The sequence below is a fragment of the Myotis davidii genome, unplaced genomic scaffold (genome assembly GCF_000327345.1).
Source record: "Myotis davidii unplaced genomic scaffold, ASM32734v1 scaffold149, whole genome shotgun sequence".
Classification (NCBI taxonomy): Eukaryota; Metazoa; Chordata; class Mammalia; order Chiroptera; family Vespertilionidae; genus Myotis; species Myotis davidii.
In genome coordinates this window covers 958,635-969,104 of record NW_006352194.1, presented here as the reverse complement: position 1 = coordinate 969,104, position 10,470 = coordinate 958,635, and the positions used below count along the sequence as shown (strand labels likewise).

At 43.2% G+C, this 10,470-nt stretch overlaps 1 pseudogene; it reads right to left on the bottom strand.

The window, feature by feature from the left end:
- Window positions 1-6,723: 6,723 nt before the first annotated feature.
- LOC102771791 lies at window positions 6,724-8,459 on the bottom strand (annotated as a pseudogene).
- Between the last annotated feature and the right edge of the window lie 2,011 nt (window positions 8,460-10,470).

Below are 10,470 nucleotides of genomic sequence, written 5' to 3'. Positions count from 1 at the left end.
ATCATTGATCAGCTGCCTCCTGCATACCCCCTATTGGGGATCGAGCTCGAAACCTGGGCATGTGCCCTTGACCGGAATTGAACCTGGGACCTTTCAGTCAGGCCCATGCTCTATCCACTGAGCCAAACTGGCTAGGGCAACTTATACTTTCTTAATAAAAGGCAGCTAGTGCTGCTCCCTCCTCCCTATTCTTCATAGGTATGATACTTGGTGCTGTAGCAACCATTTTGTTACTGCATGAAAAACTAAAGGATGCTAGAGCAGGAAAAAAATAAAATGAACTATGTTGAATAGCTAAACTAATTCCAGCATCATCAACCTCAGGATTTCTTGTTATGTGAGAAAACTCAACCTTACCCTAGCTGGTTTGGCTTAGTGGATAAAGAGTCCCAGGCTCGATTCCGGTCGAGGACACATACCCGGTTGTGGGCTTGATTCCCAGTAGGGAGTGTGCAAGAGGCAGCCGATCAATGATTCTCATCATTGATGTTTCTATCCCTCTCGCTCTCTCCATTCCTCTCTGAAATTAATAAAAACATATTAAAAAGAAAAACAAAACAAAAAACCCAACTTCATGTGTTAAAGCCACTACTGGTCAGGTTATATATTACTTGCAACTAAAAACCGATCTGCTAACTATTGTAGTGGGGCCATCATTTTGTAGACATTTTTGGAATGCTTCTTTTAGAAATCCATAGAATTCCTTGACATAGTTTCTTGAATATTCCCACTAGTGGCAATCTTTACCCCCTAGTTTGGCATGATTAAAAGGAGATGGAGAGCTTTCATTTAGGAAAGAGAAGACACAGTGGGGATATGAGAGCTGTATTCATTATCTGAAGTTTTTTAAAGGCAAAAGAGATCATTATGTTATGACTAGAGGCCCAGTGCACGAAATTAATGCACTTGGGGGGAAGTCCTTCAGCCCAGCCTGTGCCCTCTCGCAGTCTGGGACCCCTCAGGGGATGTCAACCTGCCGGCTTAGGCCCGACTGGGGTGTGTGGGTGGGGGGTACTACCCACCTGCAGCGGAGTCGAGAGAGGCTCCCACCACCACCACTGGGTTCACCAGCATGAGCCCAGCTTCTGCTGAGCGGCACTCTCCCTATGGGAGCACACTGACCACCAGGGGGCAGCTCCTGCATTGAGCGTCTGCCCCCTGGTGGTCAGTGTGCAGCAACAGGTGGTTCCACTGGTCATTTGATTTGCATATTAGGGTTTTATTATATAGGACTAGAGGCCCAATACACGAAATTCTTGCAAGGGGCTCCACCCCCACTGCTGTGGCAGCTGCCTCTGACCCTGCCGCCACTGCAGCCGCCTCTGCCTTGGCCCCTGCTGCCGCGGCTTTGTCTGGAAGGTCATCCGGAAGAATGTCCAGTCTAATTAGCATATTACACTTTGATTATTATAAATATAGGTTACCTCTCACCAGATTGGCTTAGACCTTTACAGTTTACACAAGCATCACCTCATTTAATACACAAATCTAACTTGCCACAGAAAACAGAGTTGAGACAAATAAGTGTAAGATCTTTATTATTCAGACCTGGCTAATGATCAGAGTAGTACAGACATGAAAACGTGTTGCCCTGTGAAACACAGAACTTGTTTTCCTGGGAAGGGTTGAGCAGAGAACTGAGGGTCCTGAGCAGGGAATGGATTAGGACCCACTTGATTCTAAGTTTCAGACTCAAGTTTGGGAAATGAAGTTGGCTAATTCTTTCTTAGTCTAACAAAGTCAGGGATTAGAGAAGGAACAAAAGATCAGTAAGATAAATGAGAGTAAGAGAGTGATTTCAAGTGGAGGGAACAGCTTGGACACAGATGCTGTGTGTTTAAGATGATTTGGATACTCTCGATGGACCGGTTGAACTCGACAGTGTGGGCCCCTGGCGATTTGTGACTTTGGACAAGTCACCAAACTGTTCCAGGCCATAGTTTTCTCCTGGGTAAAATGAAGGGACTAATTGAATTCAGTGGGTCTCAACCTTTTCTCGCAGTGACCTGGACCATCCTCCCAAAGGCTTTGCAACCACAAGTTCTAAAAGAAGTAAAAGGAAGTAGTACCTGTTTATGTTTTGTTTTGTTTGTTTTAAAAAGGAGATTCTTGTATGATAATAATTACCACAGTACAGGTATGAAACGTAAACCTTTATTTATTCATTATTTTGTTGTTGTTGTTAATCCTCACTTGAGGATATTTTTTCCCCCCATTGATTTTTAGAGAGAGTGGAAGGAAGGGAGGGAGGGAGAGAAACATTGATGTGAAAGAGACACATTGATTGGTTGCCTCCTGCAGGCACCCTGACCAGGGCTGAGGATCTAACCTGCAACCCAGGTACATGCCCTTGACTGGGAATTGAACCTGTGACCCTTCAGTGCATGGGCCGACACTCTAACCACTGAGAAACACCAGCCAGGGCTTTATTTATTTATTTATTTAACAATTTATTTTATTTTAAAAAAATTAATTTATTTATTTTAGAGACAGAGGGGAAAGATAGAGAAAGAGAAACTTCAATTTGCTGTTCCACTTATTTGTGCATTCATTGGTTGATTCTTGTATGTGCCCTGCCCTGGGATTGAACACAAAATGTTGGCATATCAGAATGATGCTCTAACCAACTGAGCTACCCGGCCAAGGTTGGGCCTTTGACTTTCAGACAGGCCTGTGTCAAGATCAATTTTTGTCCCTTCATTTAAGCTTAAAAGTTTTAAAACCATTTAATTGCAAAATATTTCAGTCAGGAAAGTACAGATAATAATAGTGATGTTTAATATTTTGCTATAGTTACCTCTAACCTCTTTTTTTAAAAAATTCTTTATTGTTTAAAGTATTACATGAGTCTCCTTTTTCCCCCCATTGACCTCTCCCCTGCCACCCCTCCCCACATCTAACCTCTTTTTTTAAGAAATAAAATGTTAGCCGTGGCCGGTGTGGCTCAGTTGGTTGGAGCATCATCTGGTAAACCAGAAGGTTAAGGGTTTGAGATTCCCAGTCAGGGCACATGCCTAGGTGTGGATTCAATCCCCAGTTGGGCAACCGGTTGATTTTCTTTTTTCTCTCTCTCTTTCTCTCTCTCTCTGAAATAAATTTTTAGCCCATCAGTGGATGAGTGGATAAAAAAGATATGGTACATTTACACAATGGAATACTATGCAATAGTCAAAAAGAAGGATCTCTTGCTGCCGGGGTCCAGGCCCGGGGGCCCAGGGGTTCCCAAAGGTGTGGACAGAGTCGGCGAAGAATGTTTTACACGGAGACAGCAGACAGCGTTCATAGCTCTCTAGCTCTCTTTAGTCTCCGTGGATCTTCCTGTGCCTGGCTGAGGCCACAGAGAAAGATCCGGAGGCAAACTGAGCCTTCATTTTATAGTCAGAGGTAAACAAGGTAGTGGTCACCACAGTCACACTGTTCTTGTGAGTGTCACTTGTTTTTGTTCTTGCTGCACTGCCCTCAGCCCATTAGCTTCCCAGGTAAGCTCGAGGGAGCGTCATAAGGTCAAGCCTAATTATGCTTAAGAGGACTGTGCCCTCTAAGCTGGGACTTGTTTGTGACTTTGCCAACAGGTCAGTCCGAGGTTTAACCCTATAGCGGCTCCCCACATCTTGCCCTTTGAGACAGCATGGAGGGACCTGGAGAGTATTATGCTAAACAAAGTAAGCCAGTCAGAGAAAGGTAAGTATCACATGATCTCACTCATATGTGGAATCTAATGAACAAAATAAACTGATGAACAAAATAGATCCAGACATAGAAGCATTGAACAGACTGTCATCTCAGAGGGAAAGTGGGGGGTGGGGGTGGGGGGGCGGGGAAGAGATCAACCAGAGAACTTGTATGCATATACTATACATAACCCATGGGTAGAGACAATAGGGTAGTAAAGGCTTCGGGGAGGAGGGGCAGGGGTGGGCAAGAAGGGGTCAATGGGGGAAGAAGGGGGACATATAGAATACTTTCATCAATAAAGATTTAATTTTAAAAAATAAATTAAATAAAATTTTTAAACAAAATAAAGTGTTACAAATATGCCTAAAACTCCATTCCTCACTTCTTCTTTCTTCCTTTTTCTCAGATATAACCAAAATTAGACAGCAATTCTCCCAAAAATTCTGTCTCTCCTATTTAAGGTTTTGTATTTTTGCTACGTAAGTATTGATAATATATGGTATTTTTGTGTTAAATTTTACATAAATATCATACCAAATGTATCACCTTTCAACTTCCTTTTTTTCACTCATTATTATACCTTTAAAATGTATCCTGCCTGCTGGCATGGCTCAGTGGTTGAGCGTCAACCCATGAACCTGGAGGTCACAGTTTGATTCCTGGTCAGGGCACATGCCCAGGTTCTGGCTCGATCCCCAGTATGGGGTATGCAGGAGGCAGCCGATCAATGATTCTCTCTCATCATTGATGTTTATATCTCTCTCTCCTTCTCCCTTCCTCTCTGACATCAATTTTTAAAATGTCTGTATCTTTATAGTATGTAAATCATTTAGTGGGTTGTGTAGTATTTCATTGAACAAACAAACCACAATTCATCCGTCCATTTTCCTACGGGACAGTGAGGTTGTTTTGACCTTATTTTCCTATTTGAACATGGTTGGAAGTAGTATCCTCGTCCATGGCTCCCTCTGCACACGTGCAACAATTCGTCTAAGATATCGAAGTAGAATAGAATTTGTGGGTTGTAAAATATGAGCACCTTCAGTTTTAGGTTGAATATGCCCCCTTTGCCCATAGTCCAATCAGGAGATAAAAAGGGTGATATTAGTGACTACCCCTGCAGAGCTGATCGGTTGGGGTATCATCTGATGCTCTTAAGAGAAAAAAAGGAGCTGTGTTCATTGCCCTCCGTGCCTCCCCGCCCCCACACCCCTTATTTGAATAATCTTTGTTTCCAAAAGCCAAATCAGAGAATATTGAAATTGGTCACTTAATTAAATATCTACAAATACAATAATTGCTTCTAGAGTGTCCTGGACAGATGACTGTATGTCCTATATGTAAATATTACCAAAGACAGAGAGCTTACAACATACCAAAGTAACCCAGCTCCGTTAAATAGAAAGTTCTCTCTTAAATTGATCTGAAAATACCTATGACTGGGAGGGGTGTCTGATTCTGAATGTAACCCTCCTGTGAGTCTCTGTGAGAATAAAACTTAACTTATAAGGTGGATGTGAGGGATCAAATTAGTGTGTGAACATATATATATGTGCTGAGATACATGTATGTACATATATATACACATATACTGTATGTCATATATGCATAATTTATTCATATATGTAGAAAAGAGAACGAGAGTTCATGAGAGAATAAGTAAGTTCCTGGTAGAAAAATAGTCATAAATAGGGTGGGTAGGAGCTGGAAGGAGGGAGGTAAAGGTTGGGGGGGAATGAGAGATATCTGTAATACTATCAACAATAAAAAATATGTTTAAAGAGAAAATATTCATGAAGAGTAGCTACAGCTATTATTAATATTTTTCTTCTTGTCATCCACTCCCTTACAACTAAAGTTCACCCTGACAACAAATATTTACTGAGTGTCTGCTGGGGCAGGACCACGGGAGGTTGGCTCCAGAGCGTGTCCGACCCATCTCGCCCAGCCCTGCCCCGCTGGCCACCTTCTAATTAATGTCCTTTCTAAAAAAAAAAAAAAAAAAATTAATGTCCTTTCAATGTGCACGAATCCATGCACCGGGCCTCTAGTAACAATAAATGTTAACTAGCACTCAGTATAACTGACCCAGAGACCATAACCAGGATTTCAGTCTGAACATGGAGACCTATGGATAGATGATCTCAAAGTTTCCTTCTCATCCTAAAGTTTATGATTTGTTATATTCAGTGGGACATATGTGGGGGAGAGAGTAGGAGGAATGACCTACAACATTTTCAGGAGAAAAGCATTTCACAAAGCTAATTTCACAAGGGTAGGTTCTAACTGCTCCAAATAGGGAGAAATCACCCTTTGGGGGGTATAGACTAATACATAATCTTTGTTATTTACTTTTTAAAAAATATGTTTTTCTTGACTTTAGAGAGAGAGGAGGAGGGAGGGGAGAAACATCAATTAGCTGCCTTTTGCACGCCCCCTACTGGGGATCGAGCCAGCAATATGAGCATGTGCCCTGACTGGGAATCAAACCTATGGCTTCTTGGTTCCTGGGTCTATGCTCAACTGCTGAGCCACACCAGTTGGGCTCATAATCTTTTTTAAAAATTAATAAAATATTTTTTTTTATTTATGAGAGAGAGAGAGATATTTGTTTTCCCACTTATTTATGCATTCATTGGTTGATTCTTGTATGTGCCCTGACTGGGGAGTGAGCCTGGAGCCTTGGCGTATGGGGACAACGCTCTAACTGAACTACCCCGCCAGCCATAATCTTTCTTTTAATCAATTAATTTTAATCAAGTTAACAGTAAGCAATAAAAGTGCAATTACATGAAAAGCCCCATGTTTTATATGTCTAAATTGTTTTTCATTGTCTTTACTTGTAAGGTGTTGAAGGGGAACCCACTTTTAAATCTTATTTTTATTTTTTTATTTTTATTGGTTTCAGAGAGGAAGGAAGGGGGAGAGAGAGATAGAAACATCAATGATGAGAGAGAATCACTAGGGATCGAGCCTGCAACCGGGGCATGTGCCCTGACTGTGAATTAAACTGTGACCCCCCTGGTTCATAGGTCAACACTTAACCGCTTAGCCATGCTGGCTGGGCTGAATCTTCTTTCTAGTGGTGGAATAAGGTAAATATTGTTCTGGAATGCCATTCACATTGACTTTATGGTTTGTCCAAAAGAATTTACGGGTAGTAGGTGGTTTTGTTGTTAGAAGATCATCAGTCATACAATGAAGCCAACAATACCATTCAGGGGGCACCATGCTTCCATCCACATCCTAGAACAGGGGTCTGCCATTCATTTCAGTAGTATATATAACCCATCGGTGACGGCCTGAGTGGAAAGAGCAACATTTAGAAAAATGTGAAAAAATAAAGACAACTTTAAAAGAAAACACAAAAAACCATAATTGCAAAATATCAAATAAAGTTTTCTGTCGGACTATCAGTGTACATGTATACATTAAAAAATAAATGTATTTTTCATCATCATATACTGTGTTTTTGTCGCTCAAATGAATTATTTCTTCAAGGTTCTTCACATACGTACACCTTAAGAGATATCAAGTAGGCATAATATGTTCTCAAAAAATGAGGGTTGGCACGCAGAAGAATTTTGAGTCAGAGATTTTGCCGGTTTGGGCACACACTCATAAAAAGGTTGCCCCCTCCCCCCCATCCTAGAATGTTTTTGCCATTCATTTCAGTAGTATACATAACACATCCATGATGGCCAAAAAACTTTTAGGTTGTCTTCATACTATTTGTCTTCCTCTACTAATGTACCAACCCTCACATCTTTTTATTTTAAAAATATGGTTTTATTGCCGAAACCTGTTTGGCTCAGTGGATAGAGCGTCGGCCTGCGGACTGAAAGGTCCCGGGTTCAATTCCGGTCAAGGGCATGTACCTGGGTTGTGGGCACATCCCCAGTAGGAGATGTGCAGGAGACAGCTGATCGGTGTTTCTCTCTCATCGATGTTTCTAACTCTCTATCTCTCTCCCTTCCTCTCTGTAAAAAATCAATAAAATAAAATAAAATAATAAAATGAAAATGTTACAAGAAAGAAATATTATGCTCTGTTAACCATGATTGTTTCATTCTGATTAAAGAAAGGACATTCTAACCTGGCTGAGTTGTATACCCCCAGGATCTGGGAGTCAATCTTGCCCTAGGAATCAACCTTGGAATGTGGTCCATCCCTATTCATAATCTTTTTATGCCTATTATCATAAAAAGATTAACAGCCTCATTGCCCAAACAATGGAGTCCCGCCCCAGCTTCCGCCAGCCCACCTTGCCTATGCCTGTAATCCCTACTTCCCCATGCAGCCTTTGTCCTACCCAATATAAGCAGCTGGCTTATGGGGGGCTGCAGAGCGGATTTTTGTGGATGACCTGCTGCTCTCCCATATTGCCGGCAGTATGACAGTATCGGAATAAACGCTCATACATGATTAACCCCTAACTCTGCTTAATTGGCTCAAGTAGTGACAGGCAGCCGGACCCATTGGTTGTCGGTCACAAAGAGAATTCATAGACAACCTCGGAGGCTGCCGTGGCCTCGGACCTGCTGCAGCCTGAGCTTCAGGACTCGCAGGAACTCCACCTTGTCCCGAAGGCCAGGCTCCCGGCTGCGCCATTTGAAATGCACTGGAAGTGAACACTTAGCTGAACGGAGCCTGATTCATACTGGATGTAAGTAGAAGAAAAACAACAACAACAAGCAATGATAAACACGGGACAAACACTATTAATACTAAATATGCACAGTCATGGGCCACATACCGACATTTCGGTCAACAATGGACCCCATACATGACGGCAGTCCCATAATATTATAAAGGAGCTGAAAAATTCCTATTGCCTAATGAGATCGTAGCTGGCAGTAAAGTTGTAGCACAATGCATTACTCATGAGTCTGTGGTGATGCTGGCTAAACAAACCTACTGCACTGCCTGTAATATAAAAGTATAGCACGTATAGTTATGTATGTATAGTACATAATACTTGAGAATGATAATAATAAGCAACTGTCACAGGTTTATGTATTTTCTATACCTTTTATTATTATTTAAGCGTGTACTCTTCCTATTTATAAAAAAAATGTATGCTGTAAAACAGTATGTCATATTGCTCTGGTAGTAACAGCCTCATACATCTCATGTTTACCATGTCTCTCTTTTCCTTTTTTTCAAATTTAAATTCTTTATTGTTTAAAATATTACATAAGTCTCCTTCCCCCCCCATTGACCTCTCCTTGGCTGCTCCCACCCCCAGCACATGCCCTCACCCCCCTACTGTCTGTATCCATTGGTTATGCTCATATTCTCTCTCTCTCTCCCTCTCTTTTATTGATTTCAAAGAGGAAGGGAGAGGGAGAGAGAGAAACATCAATGATGAGAGAGAATCATGGATCAGCTGCCTCCTGCATGCCCCACACTGGGGATCAAGCCCGAAACCTGGGCATGCGCTCTGACCTGGAATCGAACTGTGACCTCCTGGTTCATAGGTCACTGCTCAACCACTGAGCCACGCTAGCCGGGCATGCTTACCGTGTCTCTTGATTGAATTATTTGCTCTTATGCTCGACTTAATCTTGTGTTGTTTTGTACAGTAACATGCTATACAGGCTTGTAGCCTAGGAGCAATAGGCTATACCACACAGCCTAAGTGTGTAGGCTATACCAACTAGGTTTGTGATGTTTGAACAACGGCAAAATCAGTTGTTGACACCTTTCTCAATACATATTCCTATCATTAAATGTCGAATGACTGTATGTTCAGTCCTTCCTGAGCATGGGTGCTGCTTGGTTCTCACTGGAGGGACAGGTAGTGCTCAAGAACTTGGACTCTGGAGTCAGGCAGATCTGGGTTTGAATCTCCGCCTGGCTCCTTATCAGCTATGTGACCCTAAGCAAGTTGCTTTTAACCTCTTTATGCCTCAGCTTCATTGTCTGCAAAACATGGAGAGTACTAGTACCTATTTAAGGGACTGTACTCAATACAGTGCTGACATAGTAAATGCTCAGTAAAAGCAAAGTGTTATTACCCCACAAAATGGCACCCCCTGGTGAGTGTGACAAGCTTTCATTCTCAGATGACACTGCCTTTTCTCACTTGCGGCCCCTCATGGGTGGGGCCTGGTCTCTGCCTTCAGAAGTTAAGCAGATTGCCCTCCTCGTCACCTTGGGAACTTCCTTAGAAAAGGAGAGAAAAAGGCTCTACTGCATCTCTTCATCAAAGGTGGGAACAGCAGTGCCTCCACCTGTCTCAAATGTATCTCATCTCTCGCATCAGCCTGAGGGTTCCCTGAGCGTGTGTGTGGCTGGCTCCCCTCCAGGCCACTCCGTGTCGAACGGATTCCCTTTTATTCTCTTCCTTCAGACCCTGGAGACAGAGTGAGGACTGTCAACCTCCCAGAGCTGGAAGGAATATACCGAGCCTGGCCCTGGGGAACCCTGAGGCCCTCGCCTGAGGGTCCCGCAATTCTGGGGGCTCTGAGGAAGGCAGGAGGAGGCTCTTAGATTGTGTCGGGCTCTGGGGAGCAAAGGGTTAGCGCGAGGTTTCTCCCAGAAGCGACGGGAGGGAGCGTTTTACGTGGATGTAGGGTGGGAGGTGCGTCTGCGTAACTAATGGCAACTGGGTGGGGTGGGCCCACCCACCCAGCGGCAGTTCTACGACAGAGGAAAAACTACGACTCCCAGGATGCTCCGGGGCTTAGTCCGGCTTTCCCGCCCGCTCACTGGCTGCCGGTCCGGCGAGCGGCAAAGTGGATTGGTCGCGACCGTGCGGGGCTCCTCCACTAGCAGGTTAGTGGGCGCCGC